The 21,122-nt window shown below is 42.3% G+C and overlaps 1 non-coding gene across 1 annotated transcript; it reads right to left on the reverse strand.

Moving 5' to 3' along the window:
* Window positions 1-18,712: 18,712 nt before the first annotated feature.
* On the reverse strand, window positions 18,713-18,787 carry Trnas-gga (transfer RNA serine (anticodon GGA)). The gene has a single exon. It is a non-coding gene; the product is annotated as a tRNA-Ser (tRNA).
* Between the last annotated feature and the right edge of the window lie 2,335 nt (window positions 18,788-21,122).

Raw genomic sequence — 21,122 nt, forward strand, 5'->3', positions numbered from 1 at the left:
GTTGCTATTGGGAGTAACGTCAAAATGACTTCACAATTGCGAGAAGTTCGTGAACGAGATTTACCCTTTCAAACATCCACATGCACCATCCTCAAATCTTGCCACCGATTATTCGTTTCAGAAAATAAAAGTTCATTTCTTCTCGTTTCAGTCAACCGTTACCTAACGCTCCATTTAAAAATTTCCACGACCAATGGTACTTAAAATTTATCAAACACCCATATGTGAAAATCCACACCTTCCTATAATTTCTTCAGTTTTAGTAAGTGTTACCAACGATTAAACTATGCTCACAGGAAAAACCCACCAGGCCAGCTCATGTTCTCCTAATATTTTTCTTTCTCTTCCTCTAATAGAATTCCAGTCCTGCATGACAATTAAATTTTGGTCCCCATTAACCACTTGAATAATTTATCTCAACAAACACCGTCTAAGTCTCTTCACCAAGTGTTGAGACATCAGGCTTATGAAGTTGTTCTCTTTTGGTGAGTGTTACCATATCCATAGTGATTAATTCGCTGTGCAGCTGGTAGCAGCTTACCCACATTCTAATTATCTTATTTGTTATTAGATCTGTTGCTGAATTTCTTGTATTTCATATAGTGGTGGTAATCTTAGTTTGTTTCATATGTCCCATCCGAATCATTGTGCTATATGCACTTGTGGTTACAATGTATTAAAGTAATTTTAATGCGAACTATAGTCATCTCTTTCTGCGTGCTTTTATTGGGCCTTACCGATTAATCTTCCGGTATATGAAATTATATTCCGTTGCGCTTAAATATTTTGATGTTGTACGTCACTCTGTTTCAAATGTTTAAGCGCAACGAATCATAATTCCATTTACCAAAAGATTAATCCTTAGCGCCCAGTAAAATCACTGGAAAGAGAAAACCATGACTCGTAATGGATTTGATTTGCCATTCTTTTGTACGCATATTGCTCAACTGAGTATCAGCTAACACAATGGTTTCCGCCTCCACTTGCACACTTCAAAGGTCCATGTCCAATGTTTTGTCACCTTTTTCATCTCTGATTTGGAGTGAAATTCCTTGCACATCGATATTAAACATTCCCCGACACTGCTTTGTATTCTCAGTGGAAAATCACCCCGTGTCAGCCACTATGTGTTGCGACATGACGGGTGTCGTCACCGTTCAAATGGTTCAAATGGCTCTGAGCACTATGGGACTCAACTGCTGAGGTCATTAGTCCCCTAGAACTTAGACCTAGTTAAACCTAACTAACCTAAGGACATCACAAACATCCATGCCCGAGGCAGGATTCGAACCTGCGACCGTAACGGTCTTGCGGTTCCAGACTGCAGCGCCTTCAACCGCACGGCCACTTCGGCCGGCGTCGTCGCCGTCTCCTGCTCTGCTGAAGACTCTAAGTGTCCAAAGCGCGTTCCGCCTGCAGCTCTGCTCTTGGCAGTACACGCTGTGCAGAGTCCCTCGGACTTGACGTCATTCAGTTTTCATCTGTTCGGCTACCCAATCCTTCAAACTAAAATGTTTAATGACAGTGCGACATTTTTACTGCTCATTTACAGAAGCAACTGATACAGTGTCATCTTCAGATTACAGTCATCAATTAACTGCCTGACGCATCCAGTTCAAACTTCGTTACGATTACCACAAGAATCACGTTTACCATCTGAAAAATTCTACAGTATTTCAGAAAAACTGACCTCGCCTATTAAACGAACGCAGTAACTTTTCTACGAATGACTGTCGATGGCGTAAACTGTGTATGATCTGATACTCGTGCGTCGTTCGACTTGTTCTTGGAGACTGGAGGATTTTGCTGCCCTGCACATTACGGGATTTCTGCTCTGCAGCCTGCCCACGGAATTAGATAGAGCTCACTCCTTAGCTCTAGGTTTTATCAGTATCTTGTTCCTCCTACAGTGTATTTTTAGCCTAAATTCTTTTAATTGGAACACATGCTCGAGGCATAGCAGTAAGATGCACCCCTACCTAACAAGGTTCCTCACATCTCAGGCGGCTGCTGCTATGGTAAATATTCTGCTGTCCACTAAAATGGAAACACCTCGAAGAACGGCAGTTACCAAAATATTACTTTTTGTCCGTATACAGTATGGCACGAGAAATAAATGATAAAATCTGTAGGTGATATGGACCGTCGAATTCGCAAGGTGGAATGTCTTGCCTACATCTAGCATAGCTTTACTGTACATGGAACCACATTGTGGGGGCACATGTGAAGCGGCCAGACCAACATATGGCTTCTGACAAGCAGCAGAGGGCTTCTCAGCAGCTGCAGAGGCAACAGTCTGGACGATTGACTGGTCTTGTAACACTAGTCTGAATGACTGACTGGTGTGGCCTTGTAACATCAGCCAACATGGCCATGCTGTCTTGCTACTGCGAATGTCTCAAAACGAGAGGAAACTACAACTGCTATTTTTTTCCAAGAAGATGTACCTCTGCTGCATCGTTAAATGGTGATGGTACAGTCTCAGACAAAACATTACGGACGTAAAATAATAGCCGAAACCGATCTCCAGGCTGCGACTACTCAAAAATGGCACGTAATCAGAAGAACGGAAGTGGCATTCTACAGGTCGGAGTGTAAGGTGTTACTGCCCTTAAGTAGGTAGATAGGTTAGAAAATTTAAAAAGAGAGGTGAATACGTTCAAGTTGGATGTAGTGTAGAAGTGAAATGCGGTAACATGAAGATAAAGTCAGGTCAGTATGATATTACTAGCACTAAATGAAATAGAGCTAATGCAAGAACAGGTCTAATAATAAATGAGAAGATTTGAGCGTGAGAAACCTACTACCAACAGCATAGCAAATGAATTATCGGCGACAAGGTATGTACGAATGTAACATACGCCTGCTAGCTCAGCAATTGGTGGAAACAGTGAGACAGTGTATGTTGAGATAAATTATTCAAGTGGTTAATGGTGACGAAAGCTTAGTTGTGATGCAGGAGTGGAATAACATTTAGTAATACTGAAGAAATTCCGGGAAGGTGTGGATTTTCGCGTATGGGTGTTTGATAAATTTTAAGTACCATTGGTCGTCGAGATTTCCAAATGGAGCATTAGGTAACGGTTGACAGAAGCAAGAAGAAATGCAGTTTGTGAGGCTATACACATTTCGCTTTTATTATTTGAAAGGAATAATCGGTGGCAAGATTTGTGTGTGCTTCATGTGGATGTTTGAAACGGTAAATCTCGTTTCATGAATTTCCCGCAAACGTGACCTCATTTTGACGTCAGTCACAATATGGACGACCGCATGATCGACTATCGATTTTGTGACAAGGGAGGATATGAATGTTATTGCACGTCGATTCACTCGCAGAAGTTTAAAGTTTGCTCTTAGGTTCCAGCCTAACCTCACACTCGAACACGGCACTTATTCGGAAATAGAGAGTGAAATATTTACGAGAGGGAGGAATATGGATGTTATGGTTACTTGTTTCACTCACAGCAATTTAAGCTGTCCTCATAAGTTCCTGCATAGGCGCGCACTCGGATATTTCTATTTATTTCATCCTCACACAAAATGTAAATAACATCTTTTACTGCGCAAGTTACTTGTATTACATCGACAAGAGAGTCGCAGAATGTGCTACCAGCGATAACATGACAAAATTATTTGCATATCATGGGATGGAAACCCACAATTTCCGACTCCAGAAACCCCGCCGTTATCTGTTACACTATCAGTTAACCATGTGAAGTTTGTCTCATATTTTCTCCTGAATATATACATCGTTGGTCCGTTCTTAAGTTGCATTATACGATAATGACAACGTGTTTGTAAAAAATTTTCAGTGCTCTGCTAGCTTAGAACGAAATACCACAAATTATAAAACAAACGTGTTCCATGCTTAATCTGGAAATTATTGACGATAATAAGTGACTTCTGAGAGAGCACTTTTATATGAAGACATTAACCATCGATAAATCATTATGTAACATTTTATGATTGCAGTAATTATAATAAATCTATCCAAGAATGACGTGGCTTTGAAAATCTTCAGTGCTTGGGCATTAACTCTTGTCAGTGGCCCGTATCGAAGGCTACCGAAAGTTGATATCCGATGATGAGGTCGTCGATATTGCGTGTGACATCAAGATGACGTCACGTTTGCGGAAAGTGTAGTGAAACGAGAGTTAGCCTGTTCGGAAACATAGCACGTAGTAAATGAGTGTTCATATTATCAGTCCTTTGCTACTCAAAATTCGAATGGCACACAGCAAATCTGCCCTAAGCCCGGAACACAAGAATGGCAGCATCCATAAACTTCACCACTGACGAAGCGTTTTGAAAAATACAGGATGTTTCGAAAAGAATATATGTATTACAAAGTATTATTTAGTCCAAACTAACGATCACTGCGCCTTGGATCAGTTATTGGAGAAACGAATACATAGTCTAGTTCATAGTAATAGCCGGTACATGTCAGTGGTCTTCTGTTTTCGTTGGTAACCTTGATATGTTTAAAATGGCTACTCCACAGCTGAAATCATTTTGAGTTCTAGAGTTTGCGAAGTGCAGCTCCGTGATTACAGTGCAAAGACGTTTCAGGTTGAGGTAACAAATTGATCCAGATGGTATCGACAGTTTGTAGACACAGGCTGTGTGTGTATAGGAAAGAGTCCCGTCCACCCTCGTGTTCTCTAAGTAAATGTTGCACGAATTAAACTGCTTTCAAACACAGTCTCTCAAAATCAACTCGTCGTGCCAGTCGGGAGTTACAACTGCGTACAACAACAATTTGGCGTGTTATTGTTATGAAGCAGTACAAGTTACAGCTGCTCCAAGCTCTGTGTCCTGTTGGCTAACGCAAACGTGTTGCATTTTGTAACGAGATTCTCGACACTATTGACAATGATAACACTTTCGCACAACGCATCGTGTTCAGTGATTAAGCGACCTTCCATGTTAGTGGTCAGGTAAACAAAGAGAATGTTGAAATTGCGGCCATAGAACCCGCATACAGCCACTGAACGAGATTCGCCCAAAGTCAATGTGTTTTGAGCGATATGCCGATCATCTGTTTATGGCCAGTTCTTCTGTGATGGAAACACGGTTAACGGTCAGTAGCATGTCACTATCTTACAAAACTGGTTGTTTCTGAGACTGCACGAAGACAACTTCACTTTTCAACAACACAGGGCACCCACTGGCTGGAGTCGCCTAGTACGTGAATATCTGAATGAAATTCTACCGAACCGTTGGATTGGACATCAAGGAGCTAGCGAGTTAGCATGTCCCAGCTGGGCTCCACAGTCACCGGGTCGGATTTGACACCCTCTGACTTCTTCCTGTGGGGTTTCGTTAAAGACAACGTGTATGTACGACTACCCCAACAGAACATGGAAAAGTTGAAGAACCGGATCCATACTGCTGTAACATCAGTGACGAAGGACATTCTTGCCCAAATATGGGAGGAATATGAGTATCGATGTGCTACTGTTCGTGTCACTGATGGAGGACATACTGAACTTCTTTAATCTGAACTTGAGAGGTTGGTAAATATGAGTGTAAAGTTTCATATTTGTATTTCGTAAGGTTTAATAAATATATGCACTCGAAGTAAATATATTCTTTTTGAAACACCCTGTAATGGCGAAATGAGAATGTCTTGATAAAATTAGTTTTATTCGGTTCCGTAATGTGAAAATTGCCAACATAATATCACACGCCAATGATGGAAACAGACCGTCTGAAATTAAAGTGAAAAGGAGATCAGTACAGGACGTACAGGGCCGCCTCGTGTAAGGCAGCCACCTGTCGCCAGACACCCCTGCTGTGCTCGCGGACTGAGACTGCCTTCCAGAGCCATCGCTTACTCTACGTGACACTGTATTTCAAAACACGCCGCTTCACTGCAGGCGAAGCCCGTCCTATCACTGGCGACCCAGCGTCCCCGATCCGTGACCCGGAAAATCAGCGTCTTTATTTTTTCCTCAGAGGAAGTCACTCACCAATGAAGTTCGCGAATTGCTTTGACTCAGACTCTGCATCTGCGGGTGAAAGATTTTCCTTCCTCTACGAAAAGCAAAGAATCCCTGAACAGGGAGAAAATCTTTAAAAAAATCACTTCTTGAGCATCTGTATTACAAGGCTAGCAATTCTCGCCGCTTTCATTTTATTAAGTCCATTCAATTAGTAGTACTTAAATTTATATTACACAAATCTGGTATTTTATAGCGATTTTGAATATTTTCCCTGGAGTTGTCTCCATGTTACAATATACACACTTTTGTCCTGCAGACTTATGATAAGCTTAATTTCTACAAATACAATTTCATACAAACAAATTATAAGCTCCAAGTATAGCGTGATTGAAAACAGCTCATTACACCAATATAAGTGACAACAAGTTCAATTTTTTTAATAATCATTACTCTAAATCATCTTGTTACTTTCATTCCACCTGAACCAAAATCACATGGGCTCTACAGGAGAAAGCAAAGAAACGACTGCCTCTAGCATCGGCCACGTCGTACAGTTCGGCATATCCTTTGGTGGAATCCTCATATGGCAGTCAGTTGGTGTCACTTTTTATGGACAGAATAGCAGCAGATGCGTGGGACGAACAGCCCTGTACTTCCGCTCATGGATTTGAAATCAGGATTCAAGATACTATTTTGCCTCGTTCCATGTACTTTCGCAGATATTTTCTCGCTCACTGAAAGCGCAGCTGAGGCAGATATGATCACACTGGCAAAAGTATAATAATAATTTGTGCGTTCCAAGATGTATTGAAAAGAAATGTGACAAGTGTGAACGAATGTGGGAGAGCATGTTTCACGGCCAATGTGCGGACGAAACAGCAACCAGACATTCTAGGCCTTATGCTGCCGTAAATCTGGAAGCAAAGCTTGCAAGAATCTATTGGTAATATCTGGACATAGTGATGGGACAGATATCAGATTCTGTACTTGCGTTGTGTTACTTGCGCAACTTTTAAATGCACATAATTTTGATCAATGTAAACAGTATTAATTGAAACTTGGACACATCACTTTAAGGTTGATTTGGACGATTTTTCTGCACTTGCTTCTTTTTATCCTTTTTATCGTTCGCTGCACAGCCGGTGGTGAGCATATTTCCGGAGAAATGGCGGTGATTTCTTGGATTTTATCGTCAAATGGACTTATGACAACTTTGCTCAGACGTGGTGTGCAGTGTCTCTCGTATCCCGATATATCGCGCCTCGTCGCACTTTCCAGTTCTGAGCACAAAACGAACACGTACTGATGGCTAAAACAACAGAGACACGCTCCAAGTGAGGAGTGTGTGCTGTAATTTGATTTCATTATGCTGAGGGATTCAGCCTGATTTCATCCGGCCCATGAGAAACAGACGTGACGTGTGATATCAAGGAGTGGCAGTCATGCGAGATATTTGAAGCAGGATGTTCATGATGCAGGTAGTCAGGGAAAGAAGCGAATGTCAGCTGATGTTCTTGTTCACTGATTGGATAAGGCGATTCGAGAAAATTGACCGTAAGGGACAGTTCAGAACAAGCGAAGAGGAACGCTGTCTTTAGGCAAAGTTCCTTTTCATCAGAATGCTCATCAGCACACTGCAGCTGCTATGAAGACGCTCGTGCAGAGTTTGAAATAGGAAGTCTTTGGTCTCCCACCGTAACAGCCCAGATTTTGCTTTTGCACTGACGGCAGTGTGGAGCTGTGTCGGATGCCTCCCTGAAGTCAAGGAAAACGTCACCAACCTGGCCACCGGTGTGTACACCGTCCTGGGCCTCACGGAAGAACACAGCGAGCTGAGTATTGCAGGATCTCTATGTATGGAATCCATGTTGATTTTTATAAAGCAGGTTTCTGTGAGCGTAATACATATTCCATAATTCTTGGTTGATGTCAACGATACAGGCGTATCATATTTACCTCGGTCTCATGATCCTTCTTCGAAATGAAAATGCCCTGCGCTTCTTTTCAGTCGCTAGCTATTCTTGGTTTCTCCATGCGACCTACGATAAACAGCTCGTCCTTGTTCAGGTTTCAGCGCTGTTTTTCATCTTCCTGCCATTGGAACTTTAAACAGCACGCCACTGACAGTATGAACACTCGTTTGCTCCGTGTTATCTTCAAAAGATAACATGAGGCAAGGGAACCTTCAGATAGTCAGTTCTGATCTAACGAAAAAATTCGAATGTAAGGAGGGAGAAGAACATATCTAAATCCAGAACATGAAAACATTTGGAACATCTTCCCCAAACCCTACCAATGACAACACCGTTTAAAACAGGATAATGGCGTATGACCTGATAAAACTCGTTTATTCACTTGAATATGATCGTGAAAATTATCAACATAATGTTGCACGCAGTTTAAAACGGCTGGACGAGAAAGTTTCAGACCCGGATCTAGGGGAGACCGCAATTCCACTGGGCGCCCAGCCATATTCTTGAAGACAAAAATCATCCACCGCATGTTGTTTATCGATCATTCATTTGATTTTGAAACGCATACGAGTTGTTTCTTGAACATTTTGGAACAAATTCTGAATTGATTTCTGAACGAATAACAAGTTTTTTCTAATGCATACATAGTTTACGTGGTGTGTCTGCCAGGGAAATACCTTCGCGTGTAGAAATAAAAAAAGGGGATGGTGCTATACGAGCTGAGCCGAATAAACCCGAACGGATGAATGCAGATCCTTGTTTGTTTATATGGTTGACTGGGTGTGCGAATGATCAGCGTTGTTATTATTACCAGTGAAATTCATAAAGTCAGACTACCAGGTTGGAAAGATCACATATTATGTTCTGGGTGTATCCAAGAAAAGGAAATTTTGACGGAAAGTGTTTGCCAAATCGCTACATTACCAGTTGTTACTGCCCGGTTGGTAGCCGCATTAAGTTCTGTTCTCGGCAAAGTGCGGGAAACGCGTCGTACGAACACGCAATGACACCTAACCGGCGAATAAAAGCGGGATAACTGAACCTGTGCTGCTGGCAGGGTTACTGAAATTAACCAGTGATTAAGTTTAGACAGTGGCAGCAACAGTTGTGATGAAAAGATTATGTGTTAGAACGAGGAAGGGGAAGAAACGGGGACACCTCCGAAATTATGAGGAAGAATCTGACGATTCCAAAATTGTATGAAAAATTTGGTACTAACTACTTGTCGATCTCATGCTTGAGGAAGTGGTGCGTATGAACGAAATGTGAAACTATTTCTTAATATAAGACTTTTTGCTTGTAGTAGGCCATAATAGCCATTTGATATTAGTACTTCATGAGTTATCTTCTGCTGTGTTATTTATTTAAATGAAGTACACAGAAATGACCATTTATGCAAAAACAGTGTCACTTATCAGGTGTGTTACAAATGCTGCAATATAAGAAAGGCCCATTTCCTTTTATTTAGCAGACTGTGGGGAAATAGATGTAATCAAATCGAGAAACCACACCGGTCTTGGGTAATATTTGTATTAACACAGCTTTTTCAGTATCAGACAGCAATACTTTCATTTTTCATGTAGCAAAACATTTGACGGACTTTGATGTGGTAATGGATTCTTTCACAAATATGCAATCACGGAGTGTAAAGCTGTAGCGAGATTAGTGACAAAAAAAGTGCCGGGACATTCGGATTGATGATATGTGTACTGTCTTGATTGTCTCTTGTTTTTACTGGTTTTATGTTTCCTATATTTAACTTTGTGTCACATTAATGAGAAAGTTATTAACAAGTAGATTGTCTGCAGATGAATGCTCTCATTTTCCGTCTTGTAAAGTCATCAGAGGACCAAAACGATTTGTAAAATGATTCAGATAAGATATCTGTATGGTGCGAAAAGTGGCAGTTGACCCTGATTAAAGAAAAGTGTGAAGTAACTCACATGAGTACTAAGAGAAATCAGTTAAATTTCGGGGGTCATAAATCACTCTAATCTGAAGGCTGTAAATTCAACTAAATACCGAGGGATTACAATAACAAATAACCTAAATTGGAACGATGACGTAGATAATATTGTCGGTAGAGCAATCCAAAGACTGCGATTCATCGGCAGAACACTTAGAAGGTGCAACAGGTCTACTAAAGAGACTGCTTACACCACGCTTGTCCGCCCTATTATGGAGTATTGTTGTGCGGTGTGGGATCCGCATCAGGTGGGACTGACAGATGACATCGAAAAACTACAAAGAAGGGCAGCTCGTTTTCTATTACCGTGAAATAGGGGAGATAGTGCCACAGACATGATACGTTAATTGGAGGATTAAACATTAAAACAAAGGAGATCTTCTCATGAAATTTCTATCACCAGTTTCCTCCTCCGATTGCGAAAGCATTCTTTTGGCACCCACCTACATAGGTAGAACTGCTCATCACGATAAAATAAGATACATCAGGACTCGCACAGAAAACTTTAAGTTCTCGTTTTCCCCGCGCGCCATTAGAGAGTAGAACGGTAGAGAGACAGCTTGAAGGTGGCCCATTGCACCCTCCGCCAGGCAATGTAGTGCGATTAGCAGAGTAACCACGAAGATGTAGGTGTAGGCAATAAAGAGTGCAAATTTTCTGAAGAGTTCTTATTCTCCATGTCACAAATAACGCAACCAAGTATTGATTGGGAGATTTTTTTTAAGAGGGTTAGGATGTCAAATCGGTCGACTGTGAGCAGGAGAGGCACCACAGGACTTTTCAACTTCCACTGTCCAGAATATACTCTTGATGGCTTCCAATAAAAAATATACACATTTGAATTGCATAGAGCGAAAGATAGCGTCGTGCGAGAGAAGACTGCTGTGTGAAGAGGCGTGGCACTGCACTTTGGCAAAGACCGAATAACAAGCCTTACATATCCTCGAACGTATATGTTTCATATTTCGAACTCATCAGAAATATGCACGCTGAAAAACGAACACATGTTGAAACCTTCCCGTCTCCTCTATGCCTCTTTTGTTAATGATAACCTTCCCTTTTACAATAACCTATGTAACCTTCCCTTAGGATTTCTACCTCTTGCTTAATAATAACAAATGAAATCATCCCTTTGATATTTATTCTCTTTCTCAATCTTCGGATACAAATTTAATTGCTGCTTATTAAAAGTGATTTTCTGATTATTTCGACGAAACAGAATGTGTCGTCGTCGTGGCCCTCAGTCATTACCTGCAATAACCCAAAACTGTTCCTTACCTTTTTTACTGTTACTGGATCGCCATCTGATTCCTACATCGAACTGCGACATGAATATACTTATTCCGTTTTACTATACTGTATTAGCTGTTGGTGGGCTGTCATAATAAGTGGCTGTATTTATTACCAAAGCTGACGTTATTCTTTAATAGCAAAGCTGACGTTATTCTACAATTAATTTGACTGAAGTTACGTAATTCATAGTTACACTTTTTCTTGACAACAATAAAATTTTTGCAAAGTTTTATGTTGATAGTTTTTGGGATGGACTGTAATCAGTAATGCAACATTGCTGGCAAAAATTAATTATATTCTGAAAACGCTTCAAATATTTACTGTTGGTAATGAAATGATTTTACAAACGTTCAAATGGGACTTACTTTTTACAATACTCTTACAACTAGCATTGCGCAATCACACCTACAGTAGTCTTGAGTTTCGCAAAGAATTAATTCAGTAATATTAGTCCCTCTCATGATAATAGTTAGCTGATGTCTCTGTACATCTGTTTATAATCTCTTGTAAATGATAGCTGGTGGCTGGCTGGCACACCGCTCCTCTCAACCTCTCGCTTCAGATCTGCTACCGACTCGCTTCACACCTCGCTTACTACTGACTTCCTATGAACGCTAAAGTGCGGTCTCTCCTGCCAACAATGCTTTATGGTGCAGACAATCCCTGCTACCATTACAAAAGGTATCAATGCGCGGTCTTTCCTGCTCTTTTCTTAAAATGTATCCATACGCGGTATCTCCCTCCCTTTTTAAAATAGTATCAATAATACTTTGGTGCTGATATTCTCTGCTACCACAATTATTTCCAACATGACAAATATTAATTATTCTTCTTAATCCTATTAATAAAATATAAACATCTTTCATAAATTGTGATTTGACAATAGACAATAGAAATATACACGTCTTACAATGTTTCAAAAATCGATTTTTTTTAAATTTTTAGCGTCCTGTCGCAAACAGACGATGGGTTGTGGGGAGGGTAGATGCCACTGTCAAGCTTTTGCCCCAGTTGTGAAATATCGTCGACCTGGGGCTGGCAAACAAAAAGAAGAAACGAGTACAGTACAAGACTAATGAGCCGCTACGTTCCTGCCGCGCTCGACACGTTGTGCCTCTGCGGACTGAAACAGCCTCTCCGGTCACGCCTTATCGGTGTGACGTAGGAAGCCGTCGATTTAAGGAAGGCGAGGCGCCCCATATCTCTAGCGAACCACTGCCCCAGACCGCTAACAGTCGCTATCAACGTTTATTTATTTATTTTTTCGTGAGAAGTAATTACCCACCAGCACAGTTGAGCAACAAACAAACAACGTAACTGCGGCCCAACGATTTGTTGAATGTTCTTCCAAGAACGGGTCTGTGGAGGAGGAAAAGGATGTAAAGAGGCCCTCTGTTTGCATATTTTATAATATGTTCAATACACAGGTTCACGTAAAATTATTTCGCCGTTTTACTTATACAAGCCGTATCAAAAAGAATAATCCGATTTGGTAAGTCTACATTTTTGATTACTGACCCTATGACTTACCTTAGAAGGTAGGTCAAGGACAGGCAAATCCACATTTCTAGCATTTGTAGACTTAGAGAAAGCTTTTGACAGTGTTGCTGGAATTCTCTCCTTCAAATTCTGAAGGTGGCAGGGGCCAAATACAGGGAGCGAAAGGCTATTTACAATTTTTACAGAAACCAGATGGCAGTTATAAGAGTTAAGGGGCTTAAAACGAAAGCAAAGGTTTGAGAAGGGAGTGAGACAGGGTTGTAGCCTGTCCCCGATGTTATTCAATCTGTATATTGAGGAACAGGTTGGGAAGCAAACGAAAAACTTTTCGGTTTGCCGATGACACACTAATTCTGTCAGAGACAGCAAAGAACGTGGAAGAGTAGTTTAACGGAACGGACAGTGTCTCGAAAGGAGAAAAAGAAAAACGAGGGTAATGGAATGTTATCGAATTGAATAAGATGATGTTGAGGGAATTAGACTAGCAATGAGACACAATATAGTTGATGTGTATTGCTATTTGAGAGTAAAATAAATCATGGTGGTAGAAGTAGAGAGTATGTAAAATGTAGACTGGCTCTGGCAAGGAAAGCGTTTCTGGAGAAGAGAAATTTGTTTAAATAGAGTATAGATTTAAGTGTCAGGAAGTCTTTTATGAAAGTATTTGTGTGGAGTGTAGCCATATATGGTATAAAACATGGACGATATCTAGTTTAGACAAGAAGAGAATAGAAGCTTTGGAAATGTGGTGTTACAGAGGAATGCAAAAGATTAGATGGGTACATCACGTAACTAATGAGGAGGTACTGAACACAATTGGGAAGCTGTGGCACAACTTACTAAAAGAAGGGATCGGTCGGTAGGACGTGTTCTGAGGCATCAAGGGATCCCCATTTTAGTGTTGGAGGACAGCGTGGACGGCAGGAACCATAGAGGGTAACCAACACATGTATACACTAAGCAGATTCATAAGGATGTATTTTGCAGTCGTTACTTGAAGAAGCTTGTGCAGTATAGAGTAGAATGGAGAGATGCATCCAACCAGTCTCTGAAGACCACAACAAGAACAACATTTTTGAAACTAATATACATATACGAGGGTCGTTCAATAAGTAATGCCCCACGTTATTTGTCTGAGAACATATTTATTGTTTAGAATCAGAATTGGTGACAATATACATCAACACGTCCATGTCCTATATTCCTACGTAGACTCCATCACGATCAATGGTCATACGCCAATGTTGTGGAAGAGCATTTATTGCCTGTAGGCGTAGCTATGTTTTCACTGCATCATAGACACTCTCGTCATCTTCAAAGTGTGTTCCCCATAGAGAATCTTCAAGTGGCCCAAAGAGATGGAAGGCCGAGGGTACCACGCCTGGACTGTAGTATGGATGATGCAATGGTGTCCAATCTATTTGAACAGTTCTCGGGTGTACGACCAGGTAGCGTCGTAATTTCTCCACAATATTTCGACAGACGTACACGCTGCCATCTTCAGGTGGTTCCTGACGAATGCTGTGCTGTTCCTCTAGGCGCCGGTCGGATACCCGAGAACTGTTCAAATTGGAAATATGCCGGGAAAACTTAAGATTGGATGTCCAACCTAATTTGGCGATGTGTTCCCGGGTTCTCTGCCTTTTGTGCGGGTGTGCATTGTTGTGTTGGTGTAAGGTTTCTCCTGGATTCTTGTCCAATCGAACATGTCTGAAACGGTTCTTGAGTTTATTCCGAGTCTTTACGTATGTCTCTGAGTTGATGGTTGACCCTCTAAGCATCGCATTCACCAGAATGACGCCATTACAATCCCAGAAGACTGTCATCATGACTTTTCTGGCAGAGGGCATTGCCCTGAATTTCTTCTTTTGTGCTGAATGAGGATGATGCCACTTCATGGACTGCCCTTTTGTTTCTAGTGCAAAGTGGTGCACCCAGCATTCGTCCCCGGTAACGATCCGTGACAGAAAGGCCTCTCCGTCGGTCTCAAAACGCTCCAACGATTCAGATGAAATGGCCTTTCTTTGAATCTTGTGGTCCGCTGTGAGCACTCGTGGAACCCATCCTGAGCACCTCTTTCAATACTCAGACGCACTTCCAATGCTGACCGACGACTGTAGAGCCCATTGGCCAATTGTGTTGCGCCGGTCGGCACGAATAATGGCAACCGCACGAATCAGCATGTCTGAAGCAGTGGCTGTGACAGGACGTCCCGAGCGTGGCTGACCATGGAGCTCCGTTTCTGCATTTCCTGAGGCTGTAACTTTATTTACCCATCGCCCATCAACTGCAGCATCGCCATACACTGCACACAAACGTTTATGGATGTTCACGCGGTTTGTTTTTCTCCACACAAGAATTCAATAAAAGCATGCTGCTTGTAACGTGAGTCGTATGTAGACGCCATTTAAACGATGTACTAAGGGTGTGACATCTGCCGCACACTGAACAAACATAAAATGTAATGTAGCAAGAAGGACATATGTTTGTGCATATTAATGGCTTATTAAAATAATGTGGGGCGTTACTTACTGAACTAGACTGTTACAATGAATATTCTGTTTTGATTTACAGGAAACTCAGAAAGTCTTTATTTCATACCTTTTCTTAGGTGTTCATTATACACCCCTTAGGTGAATGGCATAGTCAATCCGGTATTCAAATTGTTCCACACTAAAGTGAGCAAGTCATGAATTACAGCTTCCACAGCTGCTGTTATGCGATGTCTCAGTATATTGTTGCTGATAACCGAGGCACATAGAGTCTTTTATAAGCCCGCCCAAGAAATATCACCTACCATCAGGTTCTGTGACCTTGGAGGGCTGTAATGTATAGCAGAATCATACGGTCCATCGCGACCAATCCATCGATCGGTGATTCTTTGATTTAAAAATTTCCGCACTTCAAGATGCCAGTGTGGCGGTGCCCCATTTTGTTGGGATATGATGTCTGAATATGGGGTACGGAACAACCACATGAAGTTGTACAACATGAGAGGAATTCTCCAAAATTAGATGTGTTTTGTGTAGTTTCACAGGAAAATTGTACCGTCCATTTTTCTTTGCCGAGAACACTGTTAACTGAAGCACATATCTCGATACGCTTCAGAACTTTCTTTTCCCACAGTTTGAGACTGCTTAGGATGAAGGGGTGGGATGTTAGAAGTCGCTATTGACGGTTCTATTATTTATTTTCGTTGGTGGAAACCGCACAGCCTATCAGAATTAGATAACAACGATGTCTGCAGGTATATAAGAAACAATGTTTTCTGATTCAGCAGCAAACAAAAACACCCTGAAGAAGGTGGCTTACAACAGGAACGGAAACGTCGGTAGTTTTATATATATTGACAATGCGGTCACAAACCCGCGAAAAAATTTTGTTGAATGTGACCACCGCCGCGAAAGCCTACGTTTATAAATGTACCTGTGCACAGGCGTACGTGGAAGGTGGAATTACGAGTGCACTGAGTGTGTAATGGAGGTGGATTGAACATGTAGCTTGGTAAACAGATAGCGGATAAGCAAATGAATATAACGGGAAAAAATTTCAGAAAGACTAGGAGAAGTAGGAGGAGATGTGATAAGAGATATTATACTGGGATAACAATTTGGCAGTTCTGTGGAAGTCCTAAATCGAAAGAATGGCCATGGCGTAGACGTACATTGCTTCTGAATTATTGAGGCGCGTGGGAGAGCCAGATATGACCAAATTACTCTACCTGGTGAGCAGGACAAATAAGACAGGCAAAATATCCTCAGACTTTGGAAACAATGCAGTAAATGCAATACTAAAGAAAGCAGGTGATGGTGTGAATAGTATGGAACCATCAGCACGGCTGCAAGATATGACATGAATTATCTCCTGAAGAGAAGGCCACCTCGCGAAATATCAGTCTGGATTCCTAAGAAATGCTGGAAAACGTAACTTCAGTAGTGGCAGCGAATCGATTTGTAAGTGCCGGCCGTTTGTATGGAATGAGCACAAGACGGTAGGTGGATGTCGGGACGTGATAAATTGCCTTGCCTCTGTCTGTACTTTGAACGAAGCTGGTTCATTTGTACATAGGTATCCCAGGGGAATGATACATTACACGCAGCCACGCATTGCGGCACAGGGACAGTGCTCGTAACAAGGTCCTAACTGACAGGGACCCAATAAGAGGGCCACACGTTGTCAATGGCAGTCAGTTTCAAAGCTGACAGGAGTTGCTATTGTCAGTTAGTGTGGTGTGCGTACTGTTGGACCTTCGGTACACACACCATGAAATTATTTGACTTGTCGCTCTAACGAAGTAGGCGAGTCTCAGCAATATGTCTCGTGGTCTTATCGTGGCGTGTTTATCTTCTGCCGTTAGGTCAGGCGATAGAAATGCCACTTGCACGCTTAGAGTAGCAGATTGACAGTGACCAACTTTAAACAGAACATGATTAATTTTCACACATTTATTAAAATAATAAAAAGCGTAGACATTACGTAACTTGATTCAGATTGCTGTTTACAATTGACAATCTGAAGTTCCTTTGGTCTTGGTACGTTAATCTTATTTTCACATATCTCTGATACTTGACAAAGTGTCTATTCATTTATCTTCATGGCTATGTACAGGAATATGGTAATCTTATTAGGCGCAGACTGAAACTTGACTATGGACTGGTAGAGACTAATGCAGACTGGTACAGACTGGTGCAGACAAATGAAGACAGACTAACCGGAGGTCTGTACACTCGTTATAATACCTCACGCGTTCAGGTATCACTGCGCGAGTGTGATCTGCGAGGAGAAAAGGTTCTACATTAGCAGCAATCTTATTGGCTGCAATACATATTAATATGCGGATCGCCGGAAACAGAATTTGGTCCGTCTCTAAGGCAGCGCCATCTCTAGTGGGAAAGTTGTGTACGCACTGACTATGCGGAACTATGTACACAACAGTTAGTACGTACCATTCTCAAAAAGTTTCCCAGAGAACACAGAGAAGGGGACTGCACAGAGAGCACACTTGGAATCTGACACTTCGCAGTAAAGACGTTTCCCCCAGCATCACTCACGACTGGACACCTCCTGTGGGCCAGCGACCACAGCGATCGGGCGGCAGCTGCCTGGGGCCGAGCAGTGTGCTCAGACGTCTCGACGTTTGGCCTGTTCTCAAACGACGCGTAATGTCCATCCAGCCAACCGACGGCGCAACGTGAGGAGGATGCAGAAGAGAGGGCGACACTGCGTTTAAATAAGCACCGTGGTTTTTGTTCACATTAAAAAGAACTACTGGGCCCACGATATACACACATCAAAAAAATTTTTGTCACCTCGATTGCGAGAGTCCCGGAACCTGTACCCAAAATTGGAATATAGATCAACATAAACATCATTTCCGCCCTTTTTATTGCTCACTAAAACCACATATTGCATGTTGTAACACCATACGGCGAGACCTTCAGGAGGTGGTGGTCAAGATTGCTGTACACACCAGTACTACTAATACTCAGTAGCACGTCCTCTTGCGTTGATGCATGGCTGTATTCGTCTTTGCATACTATCCACAAGTTCATCAAGGCACTGTTTGTCCAGATTGTCTCACTCCTCAACGACGATTCGGCGTAGATAGAGTCGTCAGTAGGTCGTGTCGTCCATAAAGGGCCCTTTTCAATCCATCCCACGCATGTTCGATTGAGTTCATGTCTGGAGAAGATGCTGGCCACTCTAATCGAGTGAAGTCGTTATCCTGCAGGAAGTCATTCACAAGATGTGAACGATGGGGGCGCGAATTGTTGTCCATGAAGACGAATGCCTTGTCCATATGCTGCTGATATGGTTGCGCTATCGGCGGGGGATGGCATTCACGTATCGTACAGCCATTACGGCTCCTTCCATGACCACCAGCGGCGTACGTCGGCCCCACATAATGCCACCCCAAACCAGTAGTTACCTTCCACCTTGCTGCACTCACTGGACAGTGTATCTTTCGCATTCATTGTGACCGGGTTGCCTCCAAACACGTCTCTTACAGAAACTTCCTGGCAGATTAAAACTGTGTGCCCGACCGAGACTCGAACTCGGGACCTTTGCCTTTCCCGGGCAAGTGCTCTACCAACTGAGCTACCGAAGCACGACTCACGCCCGGTACTCACAGCTTTACTTCTGCCAGTACCTCGTCTCCTACCTTCCAAACTTTACAGAAGCTCTCCTGTGAACCTTCTGCGAGAGCTTCTGTAAAGTTTGGAAGGTAGGAGACGAGGTACTGGCAGAAGTAAAGCTGTGAGTACCGGGCGTGAGTCGTGCTTCGGTAGCTCAGTTGGTAGAGCACTTGCCCGCGAAAGGCAAGGGTCCCGAGTTCGAGTCTCGGTCGGGCACACAGTTTTAATCTGCCAGGAAGTTTCTGTAAGAGACGTGTTTGGAGGCAAGTTTCATATCAGCGCACACTCCGCTGCAGAGTGGAAATCTCATTCTGGACGTGTCTTACAGTTGTCTGGTTGAAAGCATATACGACACTCATCATGGAAGAGAACGTGATGCCAATCCCGAGCGGTCCATTCGGCATGTTGTTGCGCCCATGTGTACCGCGCTGCATGGTGTCGTGGTTACAAAGATGGACCTCACCAAGGACGTCAGCAGTCAAGTTGCGCATCATGCAGCCTAATGTGTACAGTTTAAGTCGTAACGCGACGTCCTGTGGCTGCACGAAAAGCATTATTCCACATGGTGGCGTTACTGTCAGGGTAGCTCCGAGCCAAAATACGTAAATAGCGGTCATCCACTGCACTAGTAAGGCCTTGGGTGGCCTGAGTGAGGCATGTCATCGACAGTTCCTGTCTCTCTCTGTATCTCTTCCATGTCCGAACAGCATCCCGTTGGTTCACTCCGAGTTGCCTAGACACTTACCCCGTTAAGAGCCCTTGCTGGTACAAAGTAACAACGCAGACGCGATCGAATCCCGGTATCGACCGTCTAGGCATGGTTGAACTGGAGGAATGAGTGGAACTGATCGTCTCTCGGACCCCCTCCGTCTATTAGGCGCTGGTCATTCATGGTTGTTTACATCTTTGGGTGGGTTTGGTGACATATCTCAACAGTTATAGGGACTGTGTCTGTGATACAATACCCACAGTCAACGTCTATTTTAAGGAGTTCTGGGAACCAGGCTGATGCAAAACCTTTTTTTTTATGTTTGGAGTACGAAGTACAATCCCAAAGCACCAGACAACCACCTCTAGCGTGAAATGCATCCTCCACAGATAGGGGACAGAACGTCTAATTGCGCCGTTTGCGCATTCAACACTATTGGCTGTGATGTTTTGATTTTATATCTCATATCATTGCTTGATATCATTTCTTAATGGGGGGAAACCACGTTAGGATGTTGTTTGACACAGATTTTTGGGGATTTTGTTCTGGATGCGAAGAATTAATTACAACGCAATCAAATTTTGACAATTTTTATTCATTTCGATGAATTTTTAGAATGATTTCAGCCAAAAATAACGAAGTTACGCTGTGATGTCCGCTGAAGGTTGTGAGTAGTGAATTGCTTGCAGCTTAGGCATTCCGATTTTCATATGAAATCAAAAAGGTTTTGATTTTACATTAATAACTTATGTTCTAAGAGTATGAACGTCAACGCAGGTGAAAATAATGAAAATTAAAATGTCTGCAGGCATTGGAACAATTTACTTCGATTTTCACTATTTTTGTCTCTAATTATGCTAAGAAAAATAACCTTAAAATATAATATCATTTCACAAGTTGTTTCATACAATTTGTAATTTTATAAAAAATCATACTGTAAATTTTCATAATGATCGGTTCTGTGCTTTTTGAGTTAGATTGAACGGAAATGTGAAAAAAATAATTTCCAGATAAACGCGCTGGAAAAATTAATTCTGGGAAACTATAAATTCAAAGAGGTTAACAATAATGTAAAATGAAACTTCCTGGCAGATTAAAACTGTGTCGCCGACCGAGACTCGAATTCGGGACCTTTGTCTTTTGCGGGCAAGTGCTCTACCATCTGAGCTACCGAAGCACGACTCACGCCCGATACTCACAGCTTTACTTCTGCCAGTATCTCGTCTCCTACCTTCCAAACTTTACAGAAGCTCTCCTGCGAACCTTGCAGAACTAGCACTCCTGAAAGAAAGGATATAGTGGAGACATGGCTTATCCACAGCCTGGGGAATGTTTCCAGAATGAGATTTTCACTCTGCAGGGGAGTGTGCGCTGATATGAATTTTCCTGGCAGATTAAAACTGTGTGCCCGACCGAGACTCGACCTCGGGACCTTTGCCTCCGCTGCAGAGTGAAAATCTCATTCTGGAATAATGTAAAATGCTTACCAATTAATCTGTGATTCCAGTACCTCTTCCTCATAGGCTTCGTTTTGCGCTTGCAGAAACGCTTGCCGACCATTCCGACCTTGCTTTGGCTCCAATGAAGTGAGCGTAAAAT

The sequence above is a fragment of the Schistocerca nitens genome, chromosome 11 (assembly GCF_023898315.1).
Source record: "Schistocerca nitens isolate TAMUIC-IGC-003100 chromosome 11, iqSchNite1.1, whole genome shotgun sequence".
Classification (NCBI taxonomy): Eukaryota; Metazoa; Arthropoda; class Insecta; order Orthoptera; family Acrididae; genus Schistocerca; species Schistocerca nitens.